Source organism: Pinus tabuliformis, chromosome 5_2 (genome assembly GCF_031772625.1).
Source record: "Pinus tabuliformis cultivar Carrire ecotype Pingquan chromosome 5_2, CPIR1, whole genome shotgun sequence".
NCBI classification, from domain to species: domain Eukaryota; kingdom Viridiplantae; phylum Streptophyta; class Pinopsida; order Pinales; family Pinaceae; genus Pinus; species Pinus tabuliformis.
Window position 1 is genome coordinate 671,930,312 of NC_142306.1, and position 20,906 is coordinate 671,951,217.

The 20,906-nt window shown below is 33.7% G+C and overlaps 1 pseudogene; it reads right to left on the reverse strand.

The window, feature by feature from the left end:
- Window positions 1-13,656: 13,656 nt before the first annotated feature.
- Window positions 13,657-13,813, reverse strand: LOC149160882 (U4 spliceosomal RNA; annotated as a pseudogene).
- Between the last annotated feature and the right edge of the window lie 7,093 nt (window positions 13,814-20,906).

Genomic DNA, 20,906 nt, shown 5'->3' on the forward strand with positions numbered 1-20,906 from the left:
AGACTTTCTAGAAGCCGCTAAGGAGGTATATTGGAAAAAAATTAAAATATGAGATTTTCCAAAGTCCATATTACTCACTTTTAGTTGATGAAAGCACTGATCAGACTATGGTGCAACATTTGATTATTTATATTACATATTTGACAAATGAAGGAAGAGGTCCATGTGCTACACAATTCATACAATTGCTACAAATTAGGGATGGAACATCGCAATCTATGTATGATGCTGTGACATCTCTTTTAGCAGAGATGAATCTATCCATGACAAAGTTAGTTGGATTTGGATCTGATGGACCATCATCCATGAAGGGTATTCATGAAGGTTTATCTACTAAGCTTCATCAACATGCCCCTCATTTAGTAGATATCCACTGTATAGCTCATCGAGAAGCATTAGCAACAAATGATACTTCATCTTATTTTGAAGAGTTGCAAGCTATTGATAAGTTTGCAAACAAGATCTATTCATGGTTAGAGAAATCTACTAAAAGACATGGAGAATTGAAAGAGCTAATGGAGTCATTTCAAATCACAAGGCTAGAAGTGTTACAAATTCATCATATTAAATGGCTTTCTCGAGGAAAAGTCATGGAAAGACTCGTTAAGCTCATGCCTACTTTGTTAAGAGACTGGGAGTTAGTGGAGAAAAAAATGTATGAGATGGCTATAATAGTTCAAGTTCAATTTCGCATCTACTTACTTGCAGATGTGCTTATTCAATTAAATAAACTGAATCAAAAGTTTCAAGAAGATCATGTTGACATTACATCTATTGGAACAACTTTGGATATCACTATTAGCTTGCTTCATAAGCGATTTCTAGGAGGCACATTTGGGGCAGGTGCAATACACACATCATCCTTTCTAAGTAAAACACAACAAGGAACTCTTGAGTTTGCAGATTGCACAGGTATAGTGCATGTAAATGAATTGAGGTTTAAGCTTTTACCAAAGTCACAAAGTTTAGGGACACTAGATGATTGCAATATGTTCGGAAATGGTTTTGTAATGAAGGTAATTGACTCTCTAAATGCAAGGTTCACAGATTTACCTATTTTTAATGCAGCTAAGTTTTTTAGTCCTCGTAATTATTATGAGGATATGGATGATAGAGACTCTCAAACAAGAAGATGGTTGATATGTTTATGTGAAAAATTTAGTGTTGGAAGCTTGCTTGTTGTGGACAAGATTAAATGTATGGGTGAAATGGATGAATTTATATGTACTATGTATAAATCTTACCCAAAAAAAACATATGGTTGGAGCATGGGATCTATGTGGAGGTGAAATTGAATGGTTTGAAGGATTTCCATGCTTAATGCAACTATGACAAGCAATTCTTGTTATTCCGGCTAGTACAACAGTTTGTGAAAGAGGTTTTTCAAAATTAAATCGGATAAAAAATGATGATAGGTCAAGACATTCTTTAAAAACATTGGATATGCTAATGTTTATCTCTCTCAGTGCACCTAATGCTCTAAATGAGGTAGATTGGAATGCTATTTATGATGAATGAAAGAGATAAAAACTCAAAAACATTTTCCACGATCAAAATAGATTTAAAGAACTAGTAAGTTTCAATATTTTTTTACCATCATTGTCTTACTCTATCAAGCACTTGAATGAACCATTTTGGTAAGTGAAATTTTTTAGTTTTATACCATTTGAATTTTGTATATTAAAGAATAACCATATTTTTCAAGTTTGTATGTGAATTTTTTTTGAAACATATTGAATGTAATCATTGTAGGATATTGCACAAGATATGCTAAGATGGAGGACCACAATTGTCAATGTTTTATAACTAAAAGAAGACGCTATCTTAGATCAATTTTGTGGCCAAGTCTAGGGACTGTAGTTCCAATCATTTGAGATGTGTAAATATTGGAAGTCTAAACTTTCCAAACGAATTTTAATAGACAATAGAATAGTAATTTGGTCAAATCTAAAGTTTATAAGTTAGAATTACACTAATACCTCCTATATAAGCTAGAATTTATTTTTAATTTTATAAATGAGACCTTCCATATAATTTTAATATAAGTATTTTTGTTTCTTCATATTTTTATTCTTATTTCAATTTCATTAAGATGTAATTATTTCTTTATGTTTATTTTTTGTTATTACTTTAGACTCATATGCAGTTTCCCAACTATGATTTTGTCCCTATAGTGTTGGAAATAATACTGAGAGGGGGGGTGAATCAGTATTATTAGATCAATAAAACTTTTCAAATACTCTGAAACATATACGCGACTTCAGTTAAGTGAACCAGCGTGTACACGCTACTGTGTCTAAGGAAACCAGCGTATAACCAGAAAACTTATGATTCAGTTAGTTTATCTTCAGTAAATGCATCAGGACATTATTAACCATATTAAAAGTAAACAGATGCAGTATAACAGATCATCACACAAAAGCCACACACATGAACACCATGATATAAGGTGGAAACCCAATGTGGGTGAAAACCACCTGCTGCAAGTTGTCTCTATCTTTCTTTAATAAGAGCTTCAGTTTACAATCTTTTGTACTGGTGCAGCCTTATACCAGTACGCAGGCTACAACCTGCAGAGGGCTACAACCCTCTCTCGTTCTCCAAACTTCCTTGGAAGGGAGCTCCAACCCCCCTTTGCTCTTGTACTAGCTAAGATACTAGTACGTAGGTGCAGGCCTACAATCTTCTTTCCTTCAGGTACCACTTTTCATACATTTTCAGACTGGATATTTCTGAAGCACAACATTACAATCTGAAGACCACAATTCATTCAACTTTCATAGCAGATTACAAAACAACCAATACTTGCATCAACAATCTCTGAATCACTGAACCACTGATGCCCTGTCAAACCCAGTCACCAAAACACAGAGCAGACTACAGAACACTGCAATAACAGTCAGACCCAACTGCAAACCCAAAAATCAAGCTTCAAAAGATATACGCTACTTCAATGAGAGAAACCCGCGTATACACGCTCTTTTAACGAAGACAACCTGCGTACAGATCTAAAAATAAATTCTCTTAACTTGCAGCTGTACCAGACATCAGTTATTGCGTCAGTATGCAGATCTAGAAATACGCATAATCAACCATATCATAATAGAACATTTCAAACCATTAGATCCTGATCTGTCCTTAGATCTAGTCTTCCATCAACCGATGTGATCTCTCCTTAGCTTAGATCAAGCAACCCAGAACCTGCATACGAGATCTCTTTCTTTATCAGATATTCAAGACTTTTTCAGTGTATATGCCTAATGATCTTCTTCTCCTTATATAGCCTTAGGCCTTGCTCAATACCAAGGGCCAAACCATAGAAATCCAATACCATCAGCTTCAAAACTAGAGATCAACACGTCTGTCAAGATACTTTGGTCCAAAGACATAGGCTCAAGTACCGAGGACTAACTACCACGGACCAAAGGGAAGCTTCTCGACATGCACGCCCTTTTCTGTTCATGAATCTGCGTGTATACGCGACTTTATATATATCGAACCTGCATATCCGCGACTTAGGCTATAGAGTACCTGCGTGTATACGCAACTTTTGCTTAATGAACCTGCGTATATGAAAATTCTCTTCATACTTGTAGTCTGGACTAAGATCTGTCATCAAGGAGAGTTGCCATCAAGGACAACACCTGGATCGTAGCGCCACACCTGTGCCAAAATGCCAACAATCTCCCCCTTTGGACTTGATGGCAACCCCAAGATCCGTAGAATCATTCTCCCCCTTTGTCATCAAGGGCAAAGGGCTGTGCTCCCCCTGAGTACATGCTGATATCTCTGCTTGGCTGTGCTGAAACATGCTCCCCCTGACTGTAGGCAATATCTGCAAAAGATGTTCTTCAAAAGAGCCAAGACTGATACACCATAAGGGACCTTCCTATCACCAAAAGACTCAATGCATACATCCATGCTCCCAACTAAGAGGGGATACATCAGAACCAACCAATTATATTACATCATTCATTCATCCCAGGCATAGTGGGGAAACCAACAAAGGCCGTTATATGACCTTGACACCATAGAAGAGATATCACAGAAGAGATACATGACATAGAGACAACAAATCTAGACCAAGACTTATGAAAGTCACAAGCAGCATCTGATATACATCTTTTAGATCAGCAACCAAGATTTCCTTCTGAGCTCCTTCTCCTGAAACCAACAACAGTTGTGTACTAGAACCAAAAGCATCTAAATGCCAACAATGCTTTATGAGACTTTAAGCTGCTCCCCCTGAACCTGTGCCTGCTGCACCCTCTGAAACTGTGCCTGAAGAATTCTGGCATACCCATCTCAGACCTTCTCCAACCAGAGTCTGCCTTTGCTGTTCAGACCTCCATATACGCGACTTCTCCTGCATAAAACTGCGTATGCACGCGGATATGCTTTCGGCAGAACGCGTACACCACACACGCAACTTTCCCAGCATAAATCGGCGTATATACGCGAATATCCTTTACGTAACTTGCGTATACCAACTTTTCTGTAGACAAGCTTCAACAGCAGGATGAAGCATCAACTACTCCCAGCTTTTGTCTGAGATATTCAAAAGTTTCCCTGGGCAGTGGTTTTGTGAGAATATCAGCAACTTGTTCCTTAGAAGGAACATACTCCAGCTTGACTTTCTGCTCAAGCACTTGTTCCCGAAGAAAATGGTACTTGATTGGTATGTGCTTGGTCTTTGAGTGCATGACTGGATTCTTTGAAATGCTGATTGCACTTGTATTATCACATAAGATAGAGACTGGTGGAGTGCACATGATTTGAAAATCCTGCAAGGTCTGCATCATCCAAAGAAGTTGTGTGCAACAAGATGCCGCAGCCACATATTCTGCTTCAGCTGTAGATAAGGCAATCGAACTTTGTTTCTTGCTGAACCAAGATACTAATCTGGAACCCATGAAGAAAGCACCACCACTTGTGCTTTTCCTATCATCCACACTTCCGGCCCAATTTGCATCTGTGTAAGCATGAAGAGTGAGATCTGTATCTCTAGGATACCATAAGCCATAGTTTTGGGTCCCTTGAAGATACTTGAAGATTCTTTTGACTGCCTGAAGATGAGTTTCCTTTGGGTTGGCTTGAAATCTTCCAACAATTCCTATTGCATGCATAATATCTGGTCGGGTACCTGTCAAATAAAGCAAACTCCCAATCATGGATCTATAAGTTGGTTGGTGAACTGTTGCTGATTCATCATTTGCACTGAGGCTGCATCCTGTAACCATGGGGGTACAAACTGGCTTTGAATCTTCCATGCCATACTTCTTCAAGATCTGCTTGAGGTACTTGGTTTGAGACAAGAAAATACCTCCTTCATTTTGTTGGATTTGCAATCCAAGAAAGTATGTCAATTCTCCAAGCAATGACATTTCAAATTCTTTCTGCATAACCGAGGCAAAGTTTTGACTCATAGCCTCTTCATTGCTGCCAAAGATAATATCATCTACATACACAACAAGTATTAGCAATTTGTTATTTTCAACTTTCATATAGAGATTGCTATCTGCTGATCCTTTTGAAAAACCTTGTTGGTGAAGATATTTGTCCAAACGATAGTACCAAGCCCTTGGAGCTTGTTTGAGACCATAGAGAGCCTTTTTCAATCTGCATACAAGGTTTGGATCATTCCCAAGAATGAAACCATCTGGCTGCTCAATATATACTTCTTCTTCTAAGTCTCCATTCAGAAAGGCTGATTTCACGTCCATTTGAAATACCTTGAAGTTTTGAAAGCTTGAGAGAGCAAGGAACATTCGGATGGCCTCAAGTCTTGAAACAGGAGCAAAGGTCTCTTCAAAATCTATTCCTTCTTGCTGCGCATACCCTTTACAAATAAGTTTGGCCTTGTTTCTAATTACTTCTCCATTTTCATTCAATTTATTTTTGAAGACCCATTTAGTCCCTATGACATTTTTATCTTTTGGTCTGGGAACCAATTCCCAAGTATTGTTCTTTTCGATCTTCTCAAGTTCTTCATCCATTGCTTTGACCCAACATTCATCTTTGCATGCCTCTTTCACATTTTGTGGTTCAGTGGAAGAGAGTAATGCCAAATAGCTTGAAGCTTCTGCAATTTTTCTTCTTGTTTGTATTCCTGCTTCTTTCTGCCCCACAATCTGAGATTCTGGATGATTCTTTTGAACATATCTGGATGGAGTCTTCTCTTCTATTCTTGTCTGCTCCTCTGGTTCTTCCTGAGGTTCTTCTTCTTCTTGAGGTTTTTCTTCTTCATCATTCTGCCTTTGAGGGTAGCCTTCATCTTCTTCAATGTCTTCATGATGAACTTACCTAGGAATATATCCCTTCTCATCGACCACTACATCAATGCTGTCAACAATTCTGCCAAGTCTTTTGTTGTAGCACTTGTATGCTTTGCTATGTGGAGAATAACCAAGAAGAATGCCTTCATCTGCTCTTGGTTCAAGTTTTCCAAGTTGCTCATCAGTATTCTTAATATAACATTTTTTCCCAAAGATTTTGAAATGCTTCACCGAAGGAGTCTCACCACTCCAGAGCTCATGAGGTGTTTGAGTGCTGTTTACTCGGACATTTGTTTTGTTAAGAATAATAACTGCAGCATGTGCAGCCTCACCCCAGAAAGTTGCGGGAGTTCCTGATTCATCAAGCATAGCACGAGCCATTTGTTGAATTGTTCTGTTCATTCTTTCCACAACCCCATTTTGCTAAGGAGTTCTCGCTGTAGAGAATTCTCTTCTTATCCCATGTTCTTCACAGAAATCGAAGAATTCGTTTGAGGTAAACTCCCCACCTCTGTCAGATCTGAGGCACTTAATTTTGTGTCCTGATTCATTTTCAACCAAAGCTTTGAAGGATTTGAATTTTTTGAATGCTTCATCTTTGTGCTTCATAAGCCCTAACCAGAAAAACCTGGAGAAATCGTCAATGAATAATATCAAGTATTCTTCTCCTTGAGGTGTTCTTTTTCTGAATGGACCACATGTATCTGTATGTACTAACTCAAGAGGCATGCTAGCTGATCCTTCCTTCTCTGGAAAATTAGTTCTGGTTTGCTTTCCAAACTGACAAGATTTGCATATAGTGTTGTCTGGAATTTTGATATCTGGAAGACCACGAACTGCCTGATATTTGCATGCTTTCCTTATTTGTGAAAAGCTTAGATGCCCCAACCTCCGATGCCATAGCCAGTGTTCATCATCCTTGCTCAAATAGCATTGTTGTGGTCCTTCTTCAAATATGTATAGATTATTTGGAGTCCTTCTTCCTTTGATCATTGTTTTACCTGTATCAAGGTCACGAACACAACATCCATTTGATCTAAATATTACCTCTGTTCTTTGATCACACATCTGACTGACACTCAGAAGATTATGCTTCAATCCATCAACATACAAAACATTTCCAGCTTTGACCTTCTCTTTTAATGGAGCAACACCTTTTCCTTTTATGGCTGCAGAGATGTCGTTTCCAAAAGAAACTTTCTTCCCCTTTTCTAATGCGGTATATGACTCAAGTTTTTCTTTGTCCCCTGTCATATGCTTCGAACATCCGCTGTCAATGTACCATAGACTTTCTTGACCTTCTGCATAAAAGGCTATCCCACATCTTTTTGGTTGCGGTTCCTTTATTCTCCATGTTCTGACATTTGAGGTTTGTTCCTTCTGAGTTGTCTTTCGAAACCTGCTCCTGCATTCAGAGTCTTCATGACCAAAGTTATTACAAATAGAGCATTCAACTTCATTTTCAAGAACTGAAAAGTTGTTATAAGTCCTTTTCATGGTTCCAGTCATTCTCCCTTGCTTTTGAGCTTCTCTAGTCATGATTGTCTTGTAGGCAACACATTGAGCTGCTTTGTGACCGAAGTTATGGCAAGAAAAGCATTGGCCATTAAAGAAACTTCTGCGATAATCAGATCTATCATCCAACCGATTGTAGCTTCTATTCACATTCATTCTTGGAGCAAATTGGGAAGATTTTACCTGAGGCTGATTGTAGCTTTTGTTTATCCTTAAGGCAGTTTGTCCCTGAGTTTCTTGATGGTCTTTATTTGTTCTTGAGGTAAACTGTCCCTGATTCACCTGATGACTTTTATTTGGCCTTTGCTCGCTTCTCCTTGCTGCATCAAGATAGCTTTTAGAGGTGGATGCTTGAGATGTTTCTCCATTATATCCAAGACATGTCTTGATCAGAGGAGATTGCTGCACATTGATAATCTCATCCAAGGTTTCAGATCCTTTAACAAATTTAAGATTAATCGCTTTTGTTTTCTCAATCTCCTTTCTAAGACAAACAATCTCACATTCCAATTTTTCAAGATGTTTTTCCTTTTCATCAATTTGAAATTGTAGAGTATCAATGATCATATTCTTTTCTTCTATACGTCTCTTGAGTCCAGTAATTTCATCATAAAGGTTATCCATATCTACAGCATCCATATAATCATCATCTTCAAATGCCATTAACAACTTATATTCATTACCTCGTTCATCTTCATCACTGTTTGATAGACCATAACTATCTTCATGAGTGTAGTAGCTTTTCTTATTTGCACTCTGTTTCTTGTTCCATCTAGCAGGTTCCTTTCCCTTGTCATTCTTATCTTTGTGAGGACATTTGGCAGCATAATGACCTACTCTTCCACAAGCAAAACACTTAAAAGGTAACTTACCTCTGAACCTTCCAGAACCCCTTTGAAGATTTCTGACGAAATTTGATTTTTCTTCTTCATCTTCTGGCATGTGACTTGTCTCATAATAATCTTCTTTGCCTGAAGCCTTGAAAGCAGCCTCTCTTCTGTCTGATGGACCTCCTTTTCTCATTTCATAAGTAGTTAGAATTCCGTGAAGCTGAGACATAGTAAGAATTCGTAGATTTTCCTTTTCTTCTATTGCAGACACTTTAGATTCAAATTTGGGGGACAATGATCTTAGAACCTTTTCAACCACAATAGCCTCTCTTATTTCTTCACCCAAGTTTTTCATGCAATTAACAATCTCATCTACCCTAAGGAAATAGTTAGCCACACTTTCATCATTATACATTCTGAGAGTCTCATACTTAATCCTGAGAGTTTGAAGTTTAGCACGCTTTACCTGTTCGTCTTCTTCATAGCTCGTGACAATTTTGTCCCATATTTCTTTTGCGGATTTATAGTGCATTACCTTCATGAATTATGATTGGGATATACATCCTAATAGAGTACTGACTGCTTTCGCATTTGTTTCATACTTCTTTTTCTCGGCTGGATCTGTAGGAGTAGCTGAAGGAAAAGTGTAGCCTGACTCTACGATGTCCCAAACTTCTGTACCAAGAGATTGAAGATAGGCAATAACTCTTACCTTCCAATAATTGAAGTTTGTCCCATCAAAAACCGGTGGCCTGATTGATGCTTCTTTCTCGTAGTTGCTCATGATGAATGATCTACCTTCAAGCGATCAAGCTTCTCTGAAGGACCTGCTCTGATACCAATTGTTGGAAATAATACTGAGAGGGGGGGTGAATCAGTATTATTAGATCAATAAAACTTTTCAAATACTCTGAAACATATACGCGACTTCAGTTAAGTGAACCAGCGTGTACACGCTACTGTGTCTAAGGAAACCAGCGTATAACCAGAAAACTTATGATTCAATTAGTTTATCTTCAGTAAATGCATCAGGACATTATTAACCATATTAAAAGTAAACAGATGCAGTATAACAGATCATCACACAAAAGCCACACACATGAACACCATGATATAAGGTGGAAACCCAATGTGGGTGAAAACCACCCGCTGCAAGTTGTCTCTATCTTTATTTAATAAGAGCTTCAGTTTACAATCTTTTGTACTGGTGCAGCCTTATACCAGTACGCAGGCTACAACCTGCAGAGGGATGCAACCCTCTCTCATTCTCCAAACTTCCTTGGAAGGGAGCTCCAACCCCCCTTTGCTCTTGTACTAGCTAAGATACTAGTACGTAGGTGCAGGCCTACAATCTTCTTTCCTTCAGGTACCACTTTTCATACATTTTCAGACTGGATATTCCTGAAGCACAACATTACAATCTGAAGACCACAATTCATTCAACTTTCATAGCAGATTACAAAACAACCAATACTTGCATCAACAATCTCTGAATCACTGAACCACTGATGCCCTGTCAAACCCAGTCACCAAAACACAGAGCAGACTACAGAACACTGCAATAACAGTCAGACCCAACTGCAAACCCAAAAATCAAGCTTCAAAAGATATACGCTACTTCAATGAGAGAAACCCGCGTATACACGCTCTTTTAACGAAGACAACCTGCATACAGATCTAAAAATAAATTCTCTTAACTTGCAGCTGTACCAGACATCAGTTATTGCGTCAGTGTGCAGATCTAGAAATACGCATAATCAACCATATCATAATAGAACATTTCAAACCATTAGATCCTGATCTGTCCTTAGATCTAGTCTTCCATGAACCGATGTGATCTCTCCTTAGCTTAGATCAAGCAACCCAGAACCTGCATACGAGATCTCTTTCTTTATCAGATATTCAAGACTTTTTCAGTGTATATGCCTAATGATCTTCTTCTCCTTATATAGCCTTAGGCCTTGCTCAATACCAAGGGCCAAACCATAGAAATCCAATACCATCAGCTTCAAAACTAGAGATCAACACGTTTGTCGAGATACTTTGGTCCAAAGACATAGGCTCAAGTACCGAGGACTAACTACCACGGACCAAAGGGAAGCTTCTCGACATGCACGCCCTTTTCTGTTCATGAATCTGCGTGTATACGTGACTTTATATATATCGAACCTGCGTATCCGCGACTTAGGCTATAGAGTACCTGCGTGTATACGCAACTTTTGCTTAATGAACCTGCGTATATGAAAATTCTCTTCATACTTGTAGTCTGGACTGAGATCTGTCATCAAGGAGAGTTGCCATCAAGGACAACACCTGGATCGTAGCGCCACACCTGTGCCAAAATGCCAACATATAGTTGGTTCAATTGTGGCTGTACAATATGATCTTATGTGGTTACATTTCTCAATCACACATGTGTAAGAGTAATGCATTTATTAATGTAGCCTTTGACGTAGTAGTATCTTTCTGTTTGTGAAAAAATAAAAAGAAATTTGAAAATAATTTACTGTTGTCAATTGAATTGCCTTTTTTCAGGAGTTGTCTTTAGTGCGACTTTTTGGAGATTCCGGTGACGGAATCTGGCAGAAAAAATTGAGGTTAAATCTTGATTTGAATTATTTAAAATGGTTTTTTAACTGCATATTTGGATTCAGCGTCCTGAAAAACCCGTGGGACGCTTTGATTGTGCAGAAATTAGCTATTAAACTTGCACCGGATTTTGACCGAAAAACCCACTGGAAAAGCGTCCAAAAAGTCTCTTTAAAGACAACTCCTTTTTTTTTTATGCTTTTCATTATGGAAATGCAACCTGAATATGTGCCCTTCTAAACGAAATTAAGACCTGCCCTTCATATTTGATCACTACTCACAATGTTTAATCAATCTTAACTAAACCCTTTTTTATATATCCCCTACACAGTGGTAGGTATGCCCTCCCCTTCCTTCACGATACGATGGGCGGCGTGATATGAACCGATGGATTACACTATATAACTCAGTGACAGACTTGGATGAGTTTTAATCCAATTACCCTACGTTCATCCCCAGTCCATGATTTTTTTTCCATTCTTTTTTCAAACGACTCTACCAAACACCGTACGGTGATTTGGTCGCTCGCAGATTAAACACTCATGTAATTCACTTCACTTTATTCACTTGCATGATAATTGTTTTTATTTTCTGATATTCCAGTTGATTTGCTTTAGAACCTTAACGAATTTTCTAGAAATGAGAACCTGAGAACCTTAACAAAATTTTTGGAATTGAGAACGTGAGAACCATGACGACTTGTCTGAAATTGAAAAGTGGGTGGTTTTTTTTTTTTTTTGCCTTAATCAATTTTCTAGAAATGAGAACCTGAGAACCTTAACAAATTGTTTGGAATTGAGAACCTGAGAACCATGACGAATTGTCTGAAATTGAAAAGTAGGTGGTTTTTTTTTTGTGATTTTAGTTTTGTTTTTCCAATAGTATGATATTTTTGTTGTTGCTTCGTGCATGAATATACACAAATGCTCTCCATCAAATTTCACACTATTATAATCTTTTTGTTTTTTAAATTTAGGGTAAGATTGAAAGAAAACAAAGGTTAAAGTTAATAGTGTGGATATTTTTAATTATTTAAAAAAATTTAGTGATAAAAGGGATAGTTTGTATATTATTAATTATTTAAAAATTTTGAGTGATAAGAGCAATAGTGATAATGATAGTGATGAAAGATTTTTCTACCATTTTAAAATGATTTGGATTCAATTATCTCGGAATACGATGATCATCCGTTTGAAACCATTGGTTCCCTATCCAATTTGAAATAGTTGTCGGTAGTTTCATTAAATTGTACATCAATTTCACCCTTTCCTGCTGTTAATAATAACTCAAAAAAATAGGTGTCCATAAATTTTACCACTCCAGCAATCATTCCATAACTCCAAAAAATAGGTGTCAATCAATTTCACCATTCATGCTCTTAATAATAACTCTGCTAGTCCATCTATGATTGTAAACTGGAGAAATAATAGAATAACACTCCCACTCCATCTCCGATTGTAACCACTCCATCTCTGATTGTAACCTTGAGGAATCACCAATATTTATTGTACTTATTATTCATTACCATTCCATTTATTATAATCAAAGGCTCCATGGATGCATGCATTTCTTTCTTAGTGCTTGGATTATTGGAATTGTTGAAGGGTTAATGGAACGATTGCTGGAAGGATTACTCGAAATATTTGAAGGGGCTTCTCTCGGCTTCTATGTGGTAAAAAAGGTGCAAAATCTTTGGTAGCCTTCCTTTTATCTACCTAGTGTTTTTTCAGGGTTTCCTTCAAGATGCATTGGAGGAACCCTTTTGGTTGAAAATGGTAATAGTAGCAGCAAGAATTAAAATTCCTTTATCATGAGCTGCATGAGTAAATGGTACAAGTAGATGGTGATAGGGGGATGTGGGGAAGAACCATAGTTTTCTTTTAGAGTAATTTTATTGAGAAAAAATTAATGAATAATCTCAAAACCTAATGAATAATCATATTCAAATTGTCAAATACTTAGAATTGTTTTTATGGTTGAACCTCAAATAAAAATATTACTTGAATTCAAACAATTTTTGAGTTCCAATCTCATGGGGAGTTCCACTGCATCTTACATTTGACGTGCATATCTTACCACAATTAAAATGTTTTCTGCATAAGGAATGAATATATAACATATACTAGAATTATAAACTAAATGGCTTTGAAAGCAAACCAACCAAATGGTAATAATCCAGCGATGCAAGTTCTCTTGTAGTATTGGTATTCTGGTAACAAGAATAATTCATCCACATCCATTAAGAAATATCTTCCCAGACTTGCCATTTCTTCACCCAGTCCTGAATAACCCTTGAACATCCACGAAGAAATATCTTCCAGAATTTTATGTAGGCCAACAAATTCCATATAAGACAATATTATAACTTAACCAGCAATCCCACCCATGCAAATTTAGTCTCCTGTATTTATAGTTTGCTACCAGTTTGGAAATTTGAATTATTTGGAGCCCAAGCCAAAGCTGAGCCCTCCAAAAATTCTCGAAGGTCAAGGCATAGCCCAAGCCAACGAGGGGGGCTATTGAGGGCTGGAAATAGCTTTCAACCAGCAATTGACACTCCTCATTTTACCTCACTGGATGCGTCATTTCCCTAAGCGCAAAGATGGCTACGTATCATTTGTTCCTCTTCTTTGTATTTCTTTTTCTGAATTGTGAGATGTGTGAATGTTCAATTATTTGGATGATTATAATGTTTAAAGAGCAGATCCATATGTTTTTTTGAATGATATGTGAATAATTAATTAATAATATATATGAAAATTTTATTTGTTTATATTTATGTGAAAGTAAATGGTAATTATGTAGTATTTTAAAAATTAAGGTTATGAGTTTAGTGTTAAAAACAAGATTTTGTTGAGTTAATTATATATGGATATTGAAATATGAAGAAAATGAGGATGACTTTTATGTATTGAAACTTTTTAGTGGTTAACTGGTACAATTTAATCAAATAGGTAAAAAAATATTGGGTGAATTGGAATAATTAGGTTAAAGTGCACAAGCTTTAGAGAAGATGTTAGCATTAGAGAAGATGTTTCTCACTTTCACTACACTATCACTAATGGTCATTTGAGTTGGGAGATATTAAAAGACAAACTAATTTCTCAACAATCTTTTAATAAATTCATGTTACTTGTAAACATTCACTGACAAAACTTTGATACCTTAGGTCTGAATTGACATTAAATACCTCTCCAACTAAAATTCATTTAATACCCATGTGATTGTTAGATCATTCTCCTCTATAAATTTAATATAATTATATTCATGTGTTGTTAGATTTTCTATTGTTTATAATTTGGCAAAGATTGTTTGGAATTACAAGTAAATTTGAGTGAACAAAAAAATTAAAAATTACAAGTAAATTTGAGTAAAGATTGTTTGGAATTACAAGTAAATTTGGAAAAGATTGTTTGGAATTACAAGTAAATTTGAGTAAACAATATAAATTAAGATTGAGTCAACAAAAAATTGTCAAATTCCAACCAAAAATTCCTAAACATCTAGGTTTTAGACAACCCATTAAAAATATTTATAAATACATAAAATAAATATAATAATTCAATTTTAAGATTAAGATCAACTTATATATCATTATTTTTTAAAACAATGGAGACATATAAAATTAATTGTTTTAGAAACACATTTTCTTAATGGTTAAGAACATTTAAATTATAATTATTATGATTACTGTATGATTAAAAATTACATTATTAAATAAGAAATACTATATTAATAAATATTAAGAAATTCAAATAATTAAAAAAAATTATAAAGATATAAAATTATGTTGAAAAATAAACATAAAACATACTACATTTTTTATTATTTAAAACATACCACATAACCATAATCATGTAGATATTAATGTAGTCCATTCAAATGATCAAGTTGTGATATTAATGGAGTGCATTACAATGATTATCTTCTGATATTAACAATCTATTGTTTTATTAATAAATAAGTAAAATGATTTTAGATTAATTCTAAATATGAAAAAAATTAATGTATAAAAATGTGTTGTTTTAGAAATTTAGTAATATAATTTTAATTTGGTATTTATTGATTCATTATGATTGAGTAATTTTTTTTTGTCAAATTCCAACCAAACAGTATTTAGATGGTTATTACACCTTAAAGACTACTCCTTATTTAGGTGGTTATTACACCTAATCACAATTGACAATAGTTTATTATGATTCACATTACATACAAAATTAAAACATATAACGAAACTAAATTCACTACTATACAAAACAAGTAGGCATGTGATCTTGAATCAAGAAAAAAACCAAGTTGCTCCCCAACTATTTTTTATTAGTTAAAATTTCACTCTTACACAACCATTAACATATGGGTTTTAAATGTAATTGGTTGTTATTATTATTATAGGAATTTGGATAATGTATATGTGTTTAGTTGGAATGTATTAATTTAAATAATTAAATGTTTTTAATATGTTATTGAGAATTGTTTAAACATTTCTTTTAACTTTTTTCAAAGAAATAGAACTATATAATTATATGAGATAATAATGAAAAAAATCTTCTCATTATATTACATACATATTATAATATGTTAGCAAAATAAGATATGGATTTTATAAACTTATATTATAAAATGTTATATTAAATCTCTTAGTGTAACTTTTTTTATAATTTTTTCCTAAATTATAATTAAAAAAAAAAACACCGTATATAAAAATATGTATAAGAATAGATTAATTAAATAAATAAAATCTTTTCAACCTTTTTTTTTTTTACTTTAAATACCTTACTTAATATATGCTTAAATTCATGTGTTGTTAGATTTTATATTGTTTATAATTTGGCAAAGATTGTTTGGAATTACAAGTAAATTTGGGTAAAGATTGTTTGGCATTACAAGTAAATTTGGCAAAGATTGTTTGGAATTACAATTAAATTTGGGTAAACAATAAAAATTAAGATTGAGTCAACAAAAAATTGTCAAATTCCAACCAAAAATTCCTAAACATATAGGTTTTAGACAACCCATTAAAAATATTTATAAATACATAAAATAAAAATAATAATTATGTTTTAAGATTAAGATCAACTTATATATCATTATTTTTTTAAAACAATGGAGACATATAGAATTAATTGTTTTAGAAACACATTTTCTTAATAAATATTAAGAAATTCAAATAATTAAAAAAAGTTATAAATATATAAAATTATGTTGAAATATCTCACAAACTTAAAACATACTACATTTGTTATTATTTAATTTTCCTAATAATTATTAATTTAACCTTCATATACCACATAATCATAATCATGTAGATATTAATGTAGTCCATTAGAATAATTAAGTCGTGATATTAATGGAGTTCATTACAAAGATTATCTTATGATATTAACAATCTATTGTTTTATTAATAAATAAGCAAAATGATTTTAGATTAATTCTAAATATGAAAAAAATGAATATATAAGAATGTGTTGTTTTAGAAATTTAGTAATATAATTTTAATTTGATATGTCTCAATTCATTATGATTGAGTCAACAAAAATTTGTCAAATTCTAACCAAACATTATTTAGAAGGTTATTATACCTTAAAGACTATTCCTTATTTAGGTGGTTACTACACCTAATCACAATTGACAATAGTTAATTATGATTCACATTACATACATAATCAAAACATATAACTAAAATAAATTCACTATTATACAAAACAAGAAGTCATGTGATCTTGAATCTAGAAAAAAAACCAAGTTGTTCCCCAACTATTTTTTATTAGTTAAAATTTCACTCTTACACAACCATTAACATTTTTTATGGAAAATTGTGTAGTCCAACAAAAACATAACATGGTGTTTTCTAGGCAATTTTTTGTTGGCATTATGAATTAGGTGTTTTCCTTCATGGCAACCTACCTAATGAGTTGTTCTTATTTGATATTATAAATACATTTGTAGAAACATTATAGCATCGATATTAAACATAGACCTTAATATAAACATAATTATAGGTTTACTACAATAGAGATTAGGTTTAAAAAATTGTGGAATTGTGTTTGGTGTCGTAATAATGTTATCATCGCTCATTTGATTTTATACAATGTGTCTATGTGAAGTTTTTTATATGTGTAAATGGTAAATTATGTATTTATGTTAATTTTAATTTTATTCAACCCATGAGGCTTTGGATTGATGGTGAATGGGTGCGTTGTTAAGGAACTCCTTGCGATAGGTCACTGGTTCAAATGTGTTTTTTATTTTACTATTAAGTGATTTCATTGTTTGATCATGGATCCAGCTATTTGAAGTTTTCTTCCATTCAAAGTTCTTGAAATTTTCTTCATGTGGCTCCCTTTATCGGTTGTGATAAAGTTTAGCACCGTTTGTAAGAAATGGAAGAATGTTTTTCAAAACCCTTCTTTCTTGTTATGTTGCAAGAATGTCTCTACGAATGAATTTGGATTTCTTGTTCCTTTCTTCAATAGCGAAGACAATTGTTTTGTTGCTCAATACCTTAATCAGAATGGGCACATATCTCAGTTTCATTTGTGATTCATAGATTCAATATACAGAGTAGAGTGTATTGTTGGACCAGTGGTGGTTTTCTCCTTACCAACAGAATGCTCCCATACACACAACTATTTTTTAACGAATCCATCTACAAATGAATTTAAAAACATATGGCCAATACGAATTGGAGATTGGGGATTATTTTCATTATTAGAAAATGTAAGCAACAGAAAATATGAATGTGTTGTTCTAAAGCATATGTATGACAGAATGCAATCCAAATTTTATGTTTGCAGTAGTCTTGATAGGGTATGGCAAAGGGCTATTGTTCCATTTGGTGGCACTTCACCCCCTAAGAATGTAGTGTTTTATAAAAGTAAATACAATCTATATACAATCTATTGGTTTGATGTAATAAAAAATGAATGGGGTTTTTCATTTGTTCCAATCAGTGACATACGGTGCATGTCATTAGCAATATACATGAATCGGTTGATATGCCTTATCAATGATGGTTCCACTTCTATATGGTCAATTGAAGAATTAGATCATTTCCAATATGGTCAACCATGTGTTGAACGAAGAATTGACTACTTTGAAGATGATTGGGGTTTTAGATGGAAGTTGTTAGGAAAACATTTTGTAGATATAAATAGAAAATGTCCTGGGTATCTTCCATTTCGAACAGTCGATGGTCTAGTTCTTATGTGCAATTGCAGTGAAGTTTCTTTCCTATTATATGACATGATGACTTGCATCTATTTTCCAATAGATATTGATAATTCAACTAATGAGCAGATGTCTTGGTTTTGGTACCCAACATTGGAGGATTGCAATGATTTGATTGAGTATGGAAATGTTTTTTCAATTGCTCCCCGTATGGATTCTGTTGATGAGATTCCACCATTGGATATGGATATGGATTCTTAGGATATTAGTATTCTTAGGAGTTCTTGTAAATATTTCCATTTTATATACTCTTTATGGTTATGGAAAATATTTCCATTTTTGTCTATATACATACTATGGGTCTTTATGGTAATACTTTAAAATTATGTTTGTATCGATCTTTATGATGTAAAATATTTCATATTGTTTCCCCTAAAGTTTTCTTATTTACATGTAAATGTGTCTCGATGTTATGCATTTTTGTTTGTTTGTATAATTATAATTTCTATGAGTTATGTTATACATGTTATTTGTATTGGTTTTTGTCATTGATTCTCAAACATTGTTATATGTTTATGTACATTTTAATATTTGCATTTATATTTTGATAGTATATTGTTCCAAGTTTTTTGATATACTTCCAATTCAAATAATTCTTAGAGTATTGTGTCCCAATAGTATGGGTTTCATTTTGATTCTAATATGATACATCGAAATTTAGACTTTTTTGTTTAAGCCATTTGGAAGAGTTCATTTCTATTTTTTTCCATTTTGAAAAATTTGTTTTTGTTTTTAGCTATTTAGAAAAAGCCTTATACATTTTGATAAGTTTATATGGTTGGAAAAAAATAGCATATACACTTTTTATGTTTTTTTATGATTTCCAAAATAAAACTTGTGCCTTTTTCATTCTTTTTTGTTTGTTTATATTAGATATTTGTTATGTTCCATGTTTATGATTCCATAATGAATATTTTATTATTCATTGTAGACATGTCATTTGAACACACCACCAAGTGTACAAGAGAACGAAATTTGTCACCAGAATCACGTGAGAGGTCTAATGAAAGTCGTCGTTTACGATATCAACAAAATAAGGATTCCATAAATGAGCATAGGAGAGCTACATATAATATAAAAACGAGTGAAGCCACTCTTGAAAATGATTTTATAATTCCTCTTAAATATTGTACTATGGATGATATAATGGAAAGAACATTTCCTGTTGATAGTTCATTATCGAGATATGATCCTCATCAGTATAATCTTGTTATTCGATGCTCTCCTAAAAATGTTCATAACATTAGGGAAAAATCTTGCAATCAGGAAGAATGCCATATTGATAATGTGGATGAAAATGTCCACCCTAACCCTTCCGTGTGTCAAATTGCATGTTTTGATGGAAAAATGTTGCCAAACATCCATGGTGGAGGTAATGATGACATTTTGTGTGATGATTTGGATGATATTTTAGCTAGCCATTTGTTTGATAATTTGGAGTGAGTTGCTCAAAACATCGGATCTTCAAATCCCGCTTCTCAAAATAATGTGGTCCCACCAAGAGAATCAGTCATCCCTGATAGAATTTCGCATGGAACAATGGATGTAACACAATGATATTTTAATTTTCGGTGCAATAGTGGTTCTTTTATTATGTTCCTATATTTACAAACTTTTGTTTACTAAAATTATGTTATTTTATTCTCTTGGAATAGGATACAACTTGTTTTAATAGAGGTCTACAAATTAAATCCCAAAGTGTTCCATCTACTAATCTAAGAGGTGAAGATGAAGCATGTCATAACCTTCCTGTGCATTCTCCTTGACGATCAAATTGCCAGACTAATGTAAATTTTCAATGTTTTTGATTTTCTTTTCATTTTTTAAATTTCTAGTTGCTTGGACATTAAATTTTATGGCGTATTTTATTTTCTTTGAATAGGACACAAGTCATTTCAATAGAGGCATACAAATTAACTTCGTAGATGTTCCATCTACTAATGTTAGAAGTGAAGGGGAAGCATCTCAAATCTTTCATCCACATCGCCAAACAAATGTAAATGTTGAGTGCATTTGATATTTTTCTCATTTTTTTTTTTACAGTTTCCTGGAAATTGTATTTCGTAACCTTTCATGGAGAAACCATGATCTCATCTCATTAGGTTGGAGAATTCGAATCCAAAAAATCAAATTGTAAAACTAATGTAGATGTTTAATGTATTTGATTTCTTTTCCATTTTTGAATCTTTCTTTGTTGGACATTTAGTTTTATAACGTATTTTATTTTTTTGAAATAGGAGACAACTCATTTGAATAGAGGCATAGAAACTACATCCCAAAACATTCCATCCACTGATGTTAGAAGCCAAGAGCAACCATCTCATAACCCTCATACACATCAAGACACAAATGTAATTTTTGAATGCATTTGATTCTTTTTCATTTATTTCATTTATAATTAGTTGGAAATTAAATTTTAAAGTCTTTTATGATAAAGAGACCTTTACATCTTCTCAGGTTCGCGAAATAC